General features: G+C 33.2%; 12 non-coding genes across 12 annotated transcripts; all 12 read left to right on the top strand.

Annotated features, from left to right (window-relative positions):
• The first annotated feature begins 2,111 nt into the window (after positions 1-2,111).
• On the top strand, positions 2,112-2,184 carry TRNAT-UGU (transfer RNA threonine (anticodon UGU)). The gene has a single exon. It is a non-coding gene; the product is annotated as a tRNA-Thr (tRNA).
• A 1,093-nt stretch (positions 2,185-3,277) lies between these two features.
• Positions 3,278-3,350, top strand: TRNAT-UGU (transfer RNA threonine (anticodon UGU)). Its single transcript has one exon. It is a non-coding gene; the product is annotated as a tRNA-Thr (tRNA).
• Positions 3,351-4,453: 1,103 nt separating this feature from the next.
• Positions 4,454-4,526, top strand: TRNAT-UGU (transfer RNA threonine (anticodon UGU)). The gene has a single exon. It is a non-coding gene; the product is annotated as a tRNA-Thr (tRNA).
• A 1,107-nt stretch (positions 4,527-5,633) lies between these two features.
• Positions 5,634-5,706, top strand: TRNAT-UGU (transfer RNA threonine (anticodon UGU)). The gene has a single exon. It is a non-coding gene; the product is annotated as a tRNA-Thr (tRNA).
• A 1,107-nt stretch (positions 5,707-6,813) lies between these two features.
• TRNAT-UGU (transfer RNA threonine (anticodon UGU)) lies at positions 6,814-6,886 on the top strand. Its single transcript has one exon. It is a non-coding gene; the product is annotated as a tRNA-Thr (tRNA).
• Positions 6,887-7,989: 1,103 nt separating this feature from the next.
• Positions 7,990-8,062, top strand: TRNAT-UGU (transfer RNA threonine (anticodon UGU)). The gene has a single exon. It is a non-coding gene; the product is annotated as a tRNA-Thr (tRNA).
• Positions 8,063-9,169: 1,107 nt separating this feature from the next.
• On the top strand, positions 9,170-9,242 carry TRNAT-UGU (transfer RNA threonine (anticodon UGU)). Its single transcript has one exon. It is a non-coding gene; the product is annotated as a tRNA-Thr (tRNA).
• A 1,103-nt stretch (positions 9,243-10,345) lies between these two features.
• TRNAT-UGU (transfer RNA threonine (anticodon UGU)) lies at positions 10,346-10,419 on the top strand. The gene has a single exon. It is a non-coding gene; the product is annotated as a tRNA-Thr (tRNA).
• A 1,094-nt stretch (positions 10,420-11,513) lies between these two features.
• On the top strand, positions 11,514-11,586 carry TRNAT-UGU (transfer RNA threonine (anticodon UGU)). Its single transcript has one exon. It is a non-coding gene; the product is annotated as a tRNA-Thr (tRNA).
• Positions 11,587-13,873: 2,287 nt separating this feature from the next.
• On the top strand, positions 13,874-13,946 carry TRNAT-UGU (transfer RNA threonine (anticodon UGU)). The gene has a single exon. It is a non-coding gene; the product is annotated as a tRNA-Thr (tRNA).
• A 1,103-nt stretch (positions 13,947-15,049) lies between these two features.
• Positions 15,050-15,122, top strand: TRNAT-UGU (transfer RNA threonine (anticodon UGU)). The gene has a single exon. It is a non-coding gene; the product is annotated as a tRNA-Thr (tRNA).
• A 1,107-nt stretch (positions 15,123-16,229) lies between these two features.
• TRNAT-UGU (transfer RNA threonine (anticodon UGU)) lies at positions 16,230-16,302 on the top strand. The gene has a single exon. It is a non-coding gene; the product is annotated as a tRNA-Thr (tRNA).
• The last annotated feature ends 1,402 nt before the right edge of the window (positions 16,303-17,704 follow it).

The raw sequence follows: 17,704 nt of genomic DNA, 5'->3' as shown, positions 1-17,704 counted from the left end.
TTGTGTTTTCTTTTATTGGACCAATTTCCTTCAAACTGAAACTCCCAGCATGGTTATTCACCATCATTATAAAATAAATATAAGAGATTTCCAATTATTTAACTTTAAAAAGAGCATTTAAAGCACATATCAACATGCATTGCATAGAGCAGATTTAATCTTGAGCAATTGATACCGTTATTTTGAACATAGGTGCCAATAAATATAACTGAAGGCTGATTTGAACATGTAAGCATATATACTCTACACGTGCAAGCACACTCAGGGTAATGACCACTAATGACTACAAATAACTCTATAAAGATGTCCGGCTATAACATTTTGAAATAATTCCACCCTATGGATCCTAAAGTTGGAAAGCCATGGAAAGTATGACCAATTTTGGATCTCTATTATGTACACACCACAATAACATAAAACAGCTCATTTTAAAATGCATTTAAATAATTTGATTCAAAGTGTCTCCCAGGTATGCCTCAATTATAGATATTGGATATAAATATATATATAATTGGCTATTTGAAAAGGATTCAACATCACAATAAATAGAACCAAGAGAATGAAAACAGTATACATAAGCCTACATTTTTAATTGTCATATTAGTGCTAAAGTATAATGAAAACCAAAGTTGAAGTGTTCCTTTATAAGGCAGGAGGATAAAATCTTTTGTTTTATGTTAACCTGGCCTCTCTCCTACAGCTCGTTAAGAAGTAAAGTAATACATTCCTAGTCCATTATAGATGACTACAACTACTTTGCCAATTTTATGTGACTGTTTTGATGCAATCTTGAAGAACCTTAAGATGACCATAAACACAACAATTGTAATTGAAAAAAGTACATTTACCAGAAAAGATTTGAAATTTGCTGTATATCAATTTCCATCCTCAACCAGACACCAAAATGTGTATAAAATAACTTAACAAAGTGGCTCCATAGCTCAGGGGTTAGTGCACTGGTCTTGTAAACCAGGGGTCGTGAGATCAAATCTTACTGGGGCCTAATGTCTCATTATTGTTACTCCTGCTAAAACTTAAGTTGCAGCAACCTATATTGCAATACTCTGCTTTAGTATGCTAAATGAGAAGATGATGAATACACTTGTATATCCAAATTGGAAAGACACATATCGCATTCAGTCTAACCTATGGACTGGCATCAAGAGCATATTTGAAAACATTTGTGTTTTCTTTTATTGGACCAATTTCCTTCAAACTGAAACTCCCAGCATGGTTATTCACCATCATTATAAAATAAATATAAGAGATTTCCAATTATTTAACTTTAAAAAGAGCATTTAAAGCACATATCAACATGCATTGCATAGAGCAGATTTAATCTTGAGCAATTGATACCGTTATTTTGAACATAGGTGCCAATAAATATAACTGAAGGCTGATTTGAACATGTAAGCATATATACTCTACACGTGCAAGCACACTCAGGGTAATGACCACTAATGACTACAAATAACTCTATAAAGATGTCCGGCTATAACATTTTGAAATAATTCCACCCTATGGATCCTAAAGTTGGAAAGCCATGGAAAGTATGACCAATTTTGGATCTCTATTATGTACACACCACAATAACATAAAACAGCTCATTTTAAAATGCATTTAAATAATTTGATTCAAAGTGTCTCCCAGGTATGCCTCAATTATAGATATTGCATATAAATATATATATAATTGGCTATTTGAAAAGGATTCAACATCACAATAAATAGAACCAAGAGAATGAAAACAGTATACATAAGCCTACATTTTTAATTGTCATATTAGTGCTAAAGTATAATGAAAACCAAAGTTGAAGTGTTCCTTTATAAGGCAGGAGGATAAAATCTTTTGTTTTATGTTAACCTGGCCTCTCTCCTACAGCTCGTTAAGAAGTAAAGTAATACATTCCTAGTCCATTATAGATGACTACAACTACTTTGCCAATTTTATGTGACTGTTTTGATGCAATCTTGAAGAACCTTAAGATGACCATAAACACAACAATTGTAATTGAAAAAAGTACATTTACCAGAAAAGATTTGAAATTTGCTGTATATCATTTTCCATCCTCAACCAGACACCAAAATGTGTATAAAATAACTTAACCAAGTGGCTCCATAGCTCAGGGGTTAGCGCACTGGTCTTGTAAACCAGGTGTCGTGAGTTCAAATCTCACTGGGGCCTAATGTCTCATTATTGTTACTCCTGCTAAAACTTAAGTTGCAGCAACCTATATTGCAATACTCTGCTTTAGTATGCTAAATGAGAAGATGATGAATACACTTGTATATCCAAATTGGAAAGGCACATATCGCATTCAGTCTAGCCTATGGACTGGTATCAAGAGCATATTTGTGTTTTCTTTTATTGGACCAATTTCCTTCAAACTGAAACTCCCAGCATGGTTATTCACCATCATTATAAAATAAATATAAGAGATTTCCAATTATTTAACTTTAAAAAGAGCATTTAAAGCACATATCAACATGCATTGCATAGAGCAGATTTAATCTTGAGCAATTGATACCGTTATTTTGAACATAGGTGCCAATAAATATAACTGAAGGCTGATTTGAACATGTAAGCATATATACTCTACACGTGCAAGCACACTCAGGGTAATGACCACTAATGACTACAAATAACTCTATAAAGATGTCCGGCTATAACATTTTGAAATAATTCCACCCTATGGATCCTAAAGTTGGAAAGCCATGGAAAGTATGACCAATTTTGGATCTCTATTATGTACACACCACAATAACATAAAACAGCTCATTTTAAAATGCATTTAAATAATTTGATTCAAAGTGTCTCCCAGGTATGCCTCAATTATAGATATTGCATATATATCAGAATAGGCCATTTGAAAAGGATTCAACATCACAATAAATAGAACCAAGAGAATGAAAACAGTATACATAAGCCTACATTTTTAATTGTCATATTAGTGCTAAAGTATAATGAAAACCAAAGTTGAAGTGTTCCTTTATAAGGCAGGAGGATAAAATCTTTTGTTTTATGTTAACCTGGCCTCTCTCCTACAGCTCGTTAAGAAGTAAAGTAATACATTCCTAGTCCATTATAGATGACTACAACTACTTTGCCAATTTTATGTGACTGTTTTGATGCAATCTTGAAGAACCTTAAGATGACCATAAACACAACAATTGTAATTGAAAAAAGTACATTTACCAGAAAAGATTTGAAATTTGCTGTATATCAATTTCCATCCTCAACCAGACACCAAAATGTGTATAAAATAACTTAACAAAGTGGCTCCATAGCTCAGGGGTTAGCGCACTGGTCTTGTAAACCAGGGGTCGTGAGTTCAAATCTCACTGGGGCCTAATGTCTCATTATTGTTACTCCTGCCAAAACTTAAGTTGCAGCAACCTATATTGCAATACTCTGCTTTAGTATGCTAAATGAGAAGATGATGAATACACTTGTATATCCAAATTGGAAAGACACATATCGCATTCAGTCTAACCTATGGACTGGCATCAAGAGCATATTTGAAAACATTTGTGTTTTCTTTTATTGGACCAATTTCCTTCAAACTGAAACTCCCAGCATGGTTATTCACCATCATTATAAAATAAATATAAGAGATTTCCAATTATTTAACTTTAAAAAGAGCATTTAAAGCACATATCAACATGCATTGCATAGAGCAGATTTAATCTTGAGCAATTGATACCGTTATTTTGAACATAGGTGCCAATAAATATAACTGAAGGCTGATTTGAACATGTAAGCATATATACTCTACACGTGCAAGCACACTCAGGGTAATGACCACTAATGACTACAAATAACTCTATAAAGATGTCCGGCTATAACATTTTGAAATAATTCCACCCTATGGATCCTAAAGTTGGAAAGCCATGGAAAGTATGACCAATTTTGGATCTCTATTATGTACACACCACAATAACATAAAACAGCTCATTTTAAAATGCATTTAAATAATTTGATTCAAAGTGTCTCCCAGGTATGCCTCAATTATAGATATTGCATATATATCAGAATAGGCCATTTGAAAAGGATTCAACATCACAATAAATAGAACCAAGAGAATGAAAACAGTATACATAAGCCTACATTTTTAATTGTCATATTAGTGCTAAAGTATAATGAAAACCAAAGTTGAAGTGTTCCTTTATAAGGCAGGAGGATAAAATCTTTTGTTTTATGTTAACCTGGCCTCTCTCCTACAGCTCGTTAAGAAGTAAAGTAATACATTCCTAGTCCATTATAGATGACTACAACTACTTTGCCAATTTTATGTGACTGTTTTGATGCAATCTTGAAGAACCTTAAGATGACCATAAACACAACAATTGTAATTGAAAAAAGTACATTTACCAGAAAAGATTTGAAATTTGCTGTATATCAATTTCCATCCTCAACCAGACACCAAAATGTGTATAAAATAACTTAACAAAGTGGCTCCATAGCTCAGGGGTTAGCGCACTGGTCTTGTAAACCAGGGGTCGTGAGTTCAAATCTCACTGGGGCCTAATGTCTCATTATTGTTACTCCTGCCAAAACTTAAGTTGCAGCAACCTATATTGCAATACTCTGCTTTAGTATGCTAAATGAGAAGATGATGAATACACTTGTATATCCAAATTGGAAAGACACATATCGCATTCAGTCTAACCTATGGACTGGCATCAAGAGCATATTTGAAAACATTTGTGTTTTCTTTTATTGGACCAATTTCCTTCAAACTGAAACTCCCAGCATGGTTATTCACCATCATTATAAAATAAATATAAGAGATTTCCAATTATTTAACTTTAAAAAGAGCATTTAAAGCACATATCAACATGCATTGCATAGAGCAGATTTAATCTTGAGCAATTGATACCGTTATTTTGAACATAGGTGCCAATAAATATAACTGAAGGCTGATTTGAACATGTAAGCATATATACTCTACACGTGCAAGCACACTCAGGGTAATGACCACTAATGACTACAAATAACTCTATAAAGATGTCCGGCTATAACATTTTGAAATAATTCCACCCTATGGATCCTAAAGTTGGAAAGCCATGGAAAGTATGACCAATTTTGGATCTCTATTATGTACACACCACAATAACATAAAACAGCTCATTTTAAAATGATTTTAAATAATTTGATTCAAAGTGTCTCCCAGGTATGCCTCAATTATAGATATTGCATATATATATATCTGAATAGGCTATTTGAAAAGGATTCAACATCACAATAAATAGAACCAAGAGAATGAAAACAGTATACATAAGCCTACATTTTTAATTGTCATATTAGTGCTAAAGTATAATGAAAACCAAAGTTGAAGTGTTCCTTTATAAGGCAGGAGGATAAAATCTTTTGTTTTATGTTAACCTGGCCTCTCTCCTACAGCTCGTTAAGAAGTAAAGTAATACATTCCTAGTCCATTATAGATGACTACAACTACTTTGCCAATTTTATGTTACTGTTTTGATGCAATCTTGAAGAACCTTAAGATGACCATAAACACAACAATTGTAATTGAAAAAAGTACATTTACCAGAAAAGATTTGAAATTTGCTGTATATCAATTTCCATCCTCAACCAGACACCAAAATGTGTATAAAATAACTTAACAAAGTGGCTCCATAGCTCAGGGGTTAGTGCACTGGTCTTGTAAACCAGGGGTCGTGAGATCAAATCTCACTGGGGCCTAATGTCTCATTATTGTTACTCCTGCTAAAACTTAAGTTGCAGCAACCTATATTGCAATACTCTGCTTTAGTATGCTAAATGAGAAGATGATGAATACACTTGTATATCCAAATTGGAAAGACACATATCGCATTCAGTCTAACCTATGGACTGGTATCAAGAGCATATTTGAAAACATTTGTGTTTTCTTTTATTGGACCAATTTCCTTCAAACTGAAACTCCCAGCATGGTTATTCACCATCATTATAAAATAAATATAAGAGATTTCCAATTATTTATCTTTAAAAAGAGCATTTAAAGCACATATCAACATGCATTGCATAGAGCAGATTTAATCTTGAGCAATTGATACCGTTATTTTGAACATAGGTGCCAATAAATATAACTGAAGGCTGATTTGAACATGTAAGCATATATACTCTACACGTGCAAGCACACTCAGGGTAATGACCACTAATGACTACAAATAACTCTATAAAGATGTCCGGCTATAACATTTTGAAATAATTCCACCCTATGGATCCTAAAGTTGGAAAGCCATGGAAAGTATGACCAATTTTGGATCTCTATTATGTACACACCACAATAACATAAAACAGCTCATTTTAAAATGCATTTAAATAATTTGATTCAAAGTGTCTCCCAGGTATGCCTCAATTATAGATATTGCATATATATATATCTGAATAGGCTATTTGAAAAGGATTCAACATCACAATAAATAGAACCAAGAGAATGAAAACAGTATACATAAGCCTACATTTTTAATTGTCATATTAGTGCTAAAGTATAATGAAAACCAAAGTTGAAGTGTTCCTTTATAAGGCAGGAGGATAAAATCTTTTGTTTTATGTTAACCTGGCCTCTCTCCTACAGCTCGTTAAGAAGTAAAGTAATACATTCCTAGTCCATTATAGATGACTACAACTACTTTGCCAATTTTATGTGACTGTCTTGATGCAATCTTGAAGAACCTTAAGATGACCATAAACACAACAATTGTAATTGAAAAAAGTACATTTACCAGAAAAGATTTGAAATTTGCTGTATATCATTTTCCATCCTCAACCAGACACCAAAATGTGTATAAAATAACTTAACCAAGTGGCTCCATATCTCAGGGGTTAGAGCACTGGTCTTGTAAACCAGGGGTCGTGAGTTCAAATCTCACTGGGGCCTAATGTCTCATTATTGTTACTCCTGCTAAAACTTAAGTTGCAGCAACCTATATTGCAATACTCTGCTTTAGTATGCTAAATGAGAAGATGATGAATACACTTGTATATCCAAATTGGAAAGACACATATCGCATTCAGTCTAACCTATGGACTGGTATCAAGAGCATATTTGAAAACATTTGTGTTTTCTTTTATTGGACCAATTTCCTTCAAACTGAAACTCCCAGCATGGTTATTCACCATCATTATAAAATAAATATAAGAGATTTCCAATTATTTAACTTTAAAAAGAGCATTTAAAGCACATATCAACATGCATTGCATAGAGCAGATTTAATCTTGAGCAATTGATCCCGTTATTTTGAACATAGGTGCCAATAAATATAACTGAAGGCTGATTTGAACATGTAAGCATATATACTCTACACGTGCAAGCACACTCAGGGTAATGACCACTAATGACTACAAATAACTCTATAAAGATGTCCGGCTATAACATTTTGAAATAATTCCACCCTATGGATCCTAAAGTTGGAAAGCCATGGAAAGTATGACCAATTTTGGATCTCTATTATGTACACACCACAATAACATAAAACAGCTCATTTTAAAATGCATTTAAATAATTTGATTCAAAGTGTCTCCCAGGTATGCCTCAATTATAGATATTGCATATATATCAGAATAGGCCATTTGAAAAGGATTCAACATCACAATAAATAGAACCAAGAGAATGAAAACAGTATACATAAGCCTACATTTTTAATTGTCATATTAGTGCTAAAGTATAATGAAAACCAAAGTTGAAGTGTTCCTTTATAAGGCAGGAGGATAAAATCTTTTGTTTTATGTTAACCTGGCCTCTCTCCTACAGCTCGTTAAGAAGTAAAGTAATACATTCCTAGTCCATTATAGATGACTACAACTACTTTGCCAATTTTATGTGACTGTTTTGATGCAATCTTGAAGAACCTTAAGATGACCATAAACACAACAATTGTAATTGAAAAAAGTACATTTACCAGAAAAGATTTGAAATTTGCTGTATATCAATTTCCATCCTCAACCAGACACCAAAATGTGTATAAAATAACTTAACAAAGTGGCTCCATAGCTCAGGGGTTAGCGCACTGGTCTTGTAAACCAGGGGTCGTGAGTTCAAATCTCACTGGGGCCTAATGTCTCATTATTGTTACTCCTGCTAAAACTTAAGTTGCAGCAACCTATATTGCAATACTCTGCTTTAGTATGCTAAATGAGAAGATGATGAATACACTTGTATATCCAAATTGGAAAGACACATATCGCATTCAGTCTAACCTATGGACTGGTATCAAGAGCATATTTGAAAACATTTGTGTTTTCTTTTATTGGACCAATTTCCTTCAAACTGAAACTCCCAGCATGGTTATTCACCATCATTATAAAATAAATATAAGAGATTTCCAATTATTTATCTTTAAAAAGAGCATTTAAAGCACATATCAACATGCATTGCATAGAGCAGATTTAATCTTGAGCAATTGATACCGTTATTTTGAACATAGGTGCCAATAAATATAACTGAAGGCTGATTTGAACATGTAAGCATATATACTCTACACGTGCAAGCACACTCAGGGTAATGACCACTAATGACTACAAATAACTCTATAAAGATGTCCGGCTATAACATTTTGAAATAATTCCACCCTATGGATCCTAAAGTTGGAAAGCCATGGAAAGTATGACCAATTTTGGATCTCTATTATGTACACACCACAATAACATAAAACAGCTCATTTTAAAATGCATTTAAATAATTTGATTCAAAGTGTCTCCCAGGTATGCCTCAATTATAGATATTGCATATATATATATCTGAATAGGCTATTTGAAAAGGATTCAACATCACAATAAATAGAACCAAGAGAATGAAAACAGTATACATAAGCCTACATTTTTAATTGTCATATTAGTGCTAAAGTATAATGAAAACCAAAGTTGAAGTGTTCCTTTATAAGGCAGGAGGATAAAATCTTTTGTTTTATGTTAACCTGGCCTCTCTCCTACAGCTCGTTAAGAAGTAAAGTAATACATTCCTAGTCCATTATAGATGACTACAACTACTTTGCCAATTTTATGTGACTGTCTTGATGCAATCTTGAAGAACCTTAAGATGACCATAAACACAACAATTGTAATTGAAAAAAGTACATTTACCAGAAAAGATTTGAAATTTGCTGTATATCATTTTCCATCCTCAACCAGACACCAAAATGTGTATAAAATAACTTAACCAAGTGGCTCCATATCTCAGGGGTTAGAGCACTGGTCTTGTAAACCAGGGGTCGTGAGTTCAAATCTCACTGGGGCCTAATGTCTCATTATTGTTACTCCTGCTAAAACTTAAGTTGCAGCAACCTATATTGCAATACTCTGCTTTAGTATGCTAAATGAGAAGATGATGAATACACTTGTATATCCAAATTGGAAAGACACATATCGCATTCAGTCTAACCTATGGACTGGTATCAAGAGCATATTTGAAAACATTTGTGTTTTCTTTTATTGGACCAATTTCCTTCAAACTGAAACTCCCAGCATGGTTATTCACCATCATTATAAAATAAACATTAGAGATTTCCTATTATTTAACTTTAAAAAGAGCAGTTAAAGCACATATCAACATGCATTGCATAGAGCAGATTTCATCTTGCGCAATTGATACCGTTATTTTGAACATAGGTGCCAATAGATATAACTGATGGCTGATTTGAACATGTAAGCATATATACTCTACACGTGCAAGCACACTCAGGGAAATTACCACTAATGACTACAAATAATTCTATAAAGATGTCCGGCTATAACATTTTGAAATAATTCCACCCTATGGATCCTTAAGTTGGAAAGCCATGGAAAGTATGACGAATTTTGGATCTCTATTATGTACACACCACACTAACATAAAACAGCTCATTTTAAAATGCATTTAAATAATTTGATTCAAAGTGTCTCCCAGGTATGCCTCAATTATAGATATTGCATATATATCAGAATAGGCCATTTGAAAAGGATTCAACATCACAATAAATAGAACCAAGAGAATGAAAACAGTATACATAAGCCTACATTTTTAATTGTCATATTAGTGCTAAAGTATAATGAAAACCAAAGTTGAAGTGTTCCTTTATAAGGCAGGAGGATAAAATCTTTTGTTTTATGTTAATCTGGCCTCTCTCCTACAGCTCGTTAAGAAGTAAAGTAATACATTCCTAGTCCATTATAGATGACTACAACTACTTTGCCAATTTTATGTGACTGTCTTGATGCAATCTTGACGAACCTTAAGATGACCATAAACACAACAATTGTAATTGAAAAAAGTACATTTACCAGAAAAGATTTGAAATTTGCTGTATATCATTTTCCATCCTCAACCAGACACCAAAATGTGTATAAAATAACTTAAACAAGTGGCTCCATAGCTCAGGGGTTAGAGCACTGGTCTTGTAAACCAGGGGTCGTGAGTTCAAATCTCACTGGGGCTCATTATTGTTACTCCTGCTAAAACTTAAGTTGCAGCAACCTATATTGCAATACTCTGCTTTAGTAGGCTAAATGAGAAGATAATGAATACACTTGTATATCCAAATTGGAAAGACACATATCGCATTCAGTCTAACCTATGGACTGGTTTCAAGAGCATATTTGAAAACATTTGTGTTTTCTTTTATTGGACCAATTTCCTTCAAACTGAAACTCCCAGCATGGTTATTCACCATCATTATAAAATAAATATAAGAGATTTCCAATTATTTAACTTTAAAAAGAGCATTTAAAGCACATATCAACATGCATTGCATAGAGCAGATTTAATCTTGAGCAATTGATACCGTTATTTTGAACATAGGTGCCAATAAATATAACTGAAGGCTGATTTGAACATGTAAGCATATATACTCTACACGTGCAAGCACACTCAGGGTAATGACCACTAATGACTACAAATAACTCTATAAAGATGTCCGGCTATAACATTTTGAAATAATTCCACCCTATGGATCCTAAAGTTGGAAAGCCATGGAAAGTATGACCAATTTTGGATCTCTATTATGTACACACCACAATAACATAAAACAGCTCATTTTAAAATGCATTTAAATAATTTGATTCAAAGTGTCTCCCAGGTATGCCTCAATTATAGATATTGCATATATATCAGAATAGGCCATTTGAAAAGGATTCAACATCACAATAAATAGAACCAAGAGAATGAAAACAGTATACATAAGCCTACATTTTTAATTGTCATATTAGTGCTAAAGTATAATGAAAACCAAAGTTGAAGTGTTCCTTTATAAGGCAGGAGGATAAAATCTTTTGTTTTATGTTAACCTGGCCTCTCTCCTACAGCTCGTTAAGAAGTAAAGTAATACATTCCTAGTCCATTATAGATGACTACAACTACTTTGCCAATTTTATGTGACTGTTTTGATGCAATCTTGAAGAACCTTAAGATGACCATAAACACAACAATTGTAATTGAAAAAAGTACATTTACCAGAAAAGATTTGAAATTTGCTGTATATCAATTTCCATCCTCAACCAGACACCAAAATGTGTATAAAATAACTTAACAAAGTGGCTCCATAGCTCAGGGGTTAGCGCACTGGTCTTGTAAACCAGGGGTCGTGAGTTCAAATCTCACTGGGGCCTAATGTCTCATTATTGTTACTCCTGCCAAAACTTAAGTTGCAGCAACCTATATTGCAATACTCTGCTTTAGTATGCTAAATGAGAAGATGATGAATACACTTGTATATCCAAATTGGAAAGACACATATCGCATTCAGTCTAACCTATGGACTGGCATCAAGAGCATATTTGAAAACATTTGTGTTTTCTTTTATTGGACCAATTTCCTTCAAACTGAAACTCCCAGCATGGTTATTCACCATCATTATAAAATAAATATAAGAGATTTCCAATTATTTAACTTTAAAAAGAGCATTTAAAGCACATATCAACATGCATTGCATAGAGCAGATTTAATCTTGAGCAATTGATACCGTTATTTTGAACATAGGTGCCAATAAATATAACTGAAGGCTGATTTGAACATGTAAGCATATATACTCTACACGTGCAAGCACACTCAGGGTAATGACCACTAATGACTACAAATAACTCTATAAAGATGTCCGGCTATAACATTTTGAAATAATTCCACCCTATGGATCCTAAAGTTGGAAAGCCATGGAAAGTATGACCAATTTTGGATCTCTATTATGTACACACCACAATAACATAAAACAGCTCATTTTAAAATGCATTTAAATAATTTGATTCAAAGTGTCTCCCAGGTATGCCTCAATTATAGATATTGCATATATATATATCTGAATAGGCTATTTGAAAAGGATTCAACATCACAATAAATAGAACCAAGAGAATGAAAACAGTATACATAAGCCTACATTTTTAATTGTCATATTAGTGCTAAAGTATAATGAAAACCAAAGTTGAAGTGTTCCTTTATAAGGCAGGAGGATAAAATCTTTTGTTTTATGTTAACCTGGCCTCTCTCCTACAGCTCGTTAAGAAGTAAAGTAATACATTCCTAGTCCATTATAGATGACTACAACTACTTTGCCAATTTTATGTGACTGTTTTGATGCAATCTTGAAGAACCTTAAGATGACCATAAACACAACAATTGTAATTGAAAAAAGTACATTTACCAGAAAAGATTTGAAATTTGCTGTATATCAATTTCCATCCTCAACCAGACACCAAAATGTGTATAAAATAACTTAATAAAGTGGCTCCATAGCTCAGGGGTTAGTGCACTGGTCTTGTAAACCAGGGGTCGTGAGATCAAATCTCACTGGGGCTTAATGTCTCATTATTGTTACTCCTGCTAAAACTTAAGTTGCAGCAACCTATATTGCAATACTCTGCTTTAGTATGCTAAATGAGAAGATGATGAATACACTTGTATATCCAAATTGGAAAGACACATATCGCATTCAGTCTAACCTATGGACTGGTATCAAGAGCATATTTGAAAACATTTGTGTTTTCTTTTATTGGACCAATTTCCTTCAAACTGAAACTCCCAGCATGGTTATTCACCATCATTATAAAATAAATATAAGAGATTTCCAATTATTTATCTTTAAAAAGAGCATTTAAAGCACATATCAACATGCATTGCATAGAGCAGATTTAATCTTGAGCAATTGATACCGTTATTTTGAACATAGGTGCCAATAAATATAACTGAAGGCTGATTTGAACATGTAAGCATATATACTCTACACGTGCAAGCACACTCAGGGTAATGACCACTAATGACTACAAATAACTCTATAAAGATGTCCGGCTATAACATTTTGAAATAATTCCACCCTATGGATCCTAAAGTTGGAAAGCCATGGAAAGTATGACCAATTTTGGATCTCTATTATGTACACACCACAATAACATAAAACAGCTCATTTTAAAATGCATTTAAATAATTTGATTCAAAGTGTCTCCCAGGTATGCCTCAATTATAGATATTGCATATATATATATCTGAATAGGCTATTTGAAAAGGATTCAACATCACAATAAATAGAACCAAGAGAATGAAAACAGTATACATAAGCCTACATTTTTAATTGTCATATTAGTGCTAAAGTATAATGAAAACCAAAGTTGAAGTGTTCCTTTATAAGGCAGGAGGATAAAATCTTTTGTTTTATGTTAACCTGGCCTCTCTCCTACAGCTCGTTAAGAAGTAAAGTAATACATTCCTAGTCCATTATAGATGACTACAACTACTTTGCCAATTTTATGTGACTGTCTTGATGCAATCTTGACGAACCTTAAGATGACCATAAACACAACAATTGTAATTGAAAAAAGTACATTTACCAGAAAAGATTTGAAATTTGCTGTATATCATTTTCCATCCTCAACCAGACACCAAAATGTGTATAAAATAACTTAAACAAGTGGCTCCATAGCTCAGGGGTTAGAGCACTGGTCTTGTAAACCAGGGGTCGTGAGTTCAAATCTCACTGGGGCCTAATGTCTCATTATTGTTACTCCTGCTAAAACTTAAGTTGCAGCAACCTATATTGCAATACTCTGCTTTAGTAGGCTAAATGAGAAGATAATGAATACACTTGTATATCCAAATTGGAAAGACACATATCGCATTCAGTCTAACCTATGGACTGGTTTCAAGAGCATATTTGAAAACATTTGTGTTTTCTTTTATTGGACCAATTTCCTTCAAACTGAAACTCCCAGCATGGTTATTCACCATCATTATAAAATAAATATAAGAGATTTCCAATTATTTAACTTTAAAAAGAGCATTTAAAGCACATATCAACATGCATTGCATAGAGCAGATTTAATCTTGAGCAATTGATACCGTTATTTTGAACATAGGTGCCAATAAATATAACTGAAGGCTGATTTGAACATGTAAGCATATATACTCTACACGTGCAAGCACACTCAGGGTAATGACCACTAATGACTACAAATAACTCTATAAAGATGTCCGGCTATAACATTTTGAAATAATTCCACCCTATGGATCCTAAAGTTGGAAAGCCATGGAAAGTATGACCAATTTTGGATCTCTATTATGTACACACCACAATAACATAAAACAGCTCATTTTAAAATGCATTTAAATAATTTGATTCAAAGTGTCTCCCAGGTATGCCTCAATTATAGATATTGCATATATATCAGAATAGGCCATTTGAAAAGGATTCAACATCACAATAAATAGAACCAAGAGAATGAAAACAGTATACATAAGCCTACATTTTTAATTGTCATATTAGTGCTAAAGTATAATGAAAACCAAAGTTGAAGTGTTCCTTTATAAGGCAGGAGGATAAAATCTTTTGTTTTATGTTAACCTGGCCTCTCTCCTACAGCTCGTTAAGAAGTAAAGTAATACATTCCTAGTCCATTATAGATGACTACAACTACTTTGCCAATTTTATGTGACTGTTTTGATGCAATCTTGAAGAACCTTAAGATGACCATAAACACAACAATTGTAATTGAAAAAAGTACATTTACCAGAAAAGATTTGAAATTTGCTGTATATCAATTTCCATCCTCAACCAGACACCAAAATGTGTATAAAATAACTTAACAAAGTGGCTCCATAGCTCAGGGGTTAGCGCACTGGTCTTGTAAACCAGGGGTCGTGAGTTCAAATCTCACTGGGGCCTAATGTCTCATTATTGTTACTCCTGCCAAAACTTAAGTTGCAGCAACCTATATTGCAATACTCTGCTTTAGTATGCTAAATGAGAAGATGATGAATACACTTGTATATCCAAATTGGAAAGACACATATCGCATTCAGTCTAACCTATGGACTGGCATCAAGAGCATATTTGAAAACATTTGTGTTTTCTTTTATTGGACCAATTTCCTTCAAACTGAAACTCCCAGCATGGTTATTCACCATCATTATAAAATAAATATAAGAGATTTCCAATTATTTAACTTTAAAAAGAGCATTTAAAGCACATATCAACATGCATTGCATAGAGCAGATTTAATCTTGAGCAATTGATACCGTTATTTTGAACATAGGTGCCAATAAATATAACTGAAGGCTGATTTGAACATGTAAGCATATATACTCTACACATGCAAGCACACTCAGGGTAATGACCACTAATGACTACAAATAACTCTATAAAGATGTCCGGCTATAACATTTTGAAATAATTCCACCCTATGGATCCTAAAGTTGGAAAGCCATGGAAAGTATGACCAATTTTGGATCTCTATTATGTACACACCACAATAACATAAAACAGCTCATTTTAAAATGCATTTAAATAATTTGATTCAAAGTGTCTCCCAGGTATGCCTCAATTATAGATATTGCATATATATATATCTGAATAGGCTATTTGAAAAGGATTCAACATCACAATAAATAGAACCAAGAGAATGAAAACAGTATACATAAGCCTACATTTTTAATTGTCATATTAGTGCTAAAGTATAATGAAAACCAAAGTTGAAGTGTTCCTTTATAAGGCAGGAGGATAAAATCTTTTGTTTTATGTTAACCTGGCCTCTCTCCTACAGCTCGTTAAGAAGTAAAGTAATACATTCCTAGTCCATTATAGATGACTACAACTACTTTGCCAATTTTATGTGACTGTTTTGATGCAATCTTGAAGAACCTTAAGATGACCATAAACACAACAATTGTAATTGAAAAAAGTACATTTACCAGAAAAGATTTGAAATTTGCTGTATATCAATTTCCATCCTCAACCAGACACCAAAATGTGTATAAAATAACTTAACAAAGTGGCTCCATAGCTCAGGGGTTAGTGCACTGGTCTTGTAAACCAGGGGTCGTGAGATCAAATCTCACTGGGGCCTAATGTCTCATTATTGTTACTCCTGCTAAAACTTAAGTTGCAGCAACCTATATTGCAATACTCTGCTTTAGTATGCTAAATGAGAAGATGATGAATACACTTGTATATCCAAATTGGAAAGACACATATCGCATTCAGTCTAACCTATGGACTGGTATCAAGAGCATATTTGAAAACATTTGTGTTTTCTTTTATTGGACCAATTTCCTTCAAACTGAAACTCCCAGCATGGTTATTCACCATCATTATAAAATAAATATAAGAGATTTCCAATTATTTAACTTTAAAAAGAGCATTTAAAGCACATATCAACATGCATTGCATAGAGCAGATTTAATCTTGAGCAATTGATACCGTTATTTTGAACATAGGTGCCAATAAATATAACTGAAGGCTGATTTGAACATGTAAGCATATATACTCTACACGTGCAAGCACACTCAGGGTAATGACCACTAATGACTACAAATAACTCTATAAAGATGTCCGGCTATAACATTTTGAAATAATTCCACCCTATGGATCCTAAAGTTGGAAAGCCATGGAAAGTATGACCAATTTTGGATCTCTATTATGTACACACCACAATAACATAAAACAGCTCATTTTAAAATGCATTTAAATAATTTGATTCAAAGTGTCTCCCAGGTATGCCTCAATTATAGATATTGCATATATATATATCTGAATAGGCTATTTGAAAAGGATTCAACATCACAATAAATAGAACCAAGAGAATGAAAACAGTATACATAAGCCTACATTTTTAATTGTCATATTAGTGCTAAAGTATAATGAAAACCAAAGTTGAAGTGTTCCTTTATAAGGCAGGAGGATAAAATCTTTTGTTTTATGTTAACCTGGCCTCTCTCCTACAGCTCGTTAAGAAGTAAAGTAATACATTCCTAGTCCATTATAGATGACTACAACTACTTTGCCAATTTTATGTGACTGTTTTGATGCAATCTTGAAGAACCTTAAGATGACCATAAACACAACAATTGTAATTGAAAAAAGTACATTTACCAGAAAAGATTTGAAATTTGCTGTATATCAATTTCCATCCTCAACCAGACACCAAAATGTGTATAAAATAACTTAATAAAGTGGCTCCATAGCTCAGGGGTTAGTGCACTGGTCTTGTAAACCAGGGGTCGTGAGATCAAATCTCACTGGGGCTTAATGTCTCATTATTGTTACTCCTGCTAAAACTTAAGTTGCAGCAACCTATATTGCAATACTCTGCTTTAGTATGCTAAATGAGAAGATGATGAATACACTTGTATATCCAAATTGGAAAGACACATATCGCATTCAGTCTAACCTATGGACTGGTATCAAGAGCATATTTGAAAACATTTGTGTTTTCTTTTATTGGACCAATTTCCTTCAAACTGAAACTC

Source organism: Taudactylus pleione, unplaced genomic scaffold (genome assembly GCF_031769625.1).
Source record: "Taudactylus pleione unplaced genomic scaffold, aTauple2 ptg000117l, whole genome shotgun sequence".
NCBI lineage: Eukaryota > Metazoa > Chordata > Amphibia > Anura > Myobatrachidae > Taudactylus > Taudactylus pleione.
Note: the sequence above shows the minus strand (reverse complement) of the source record. Positions and strands in the feature narration are given on the sequence as shown.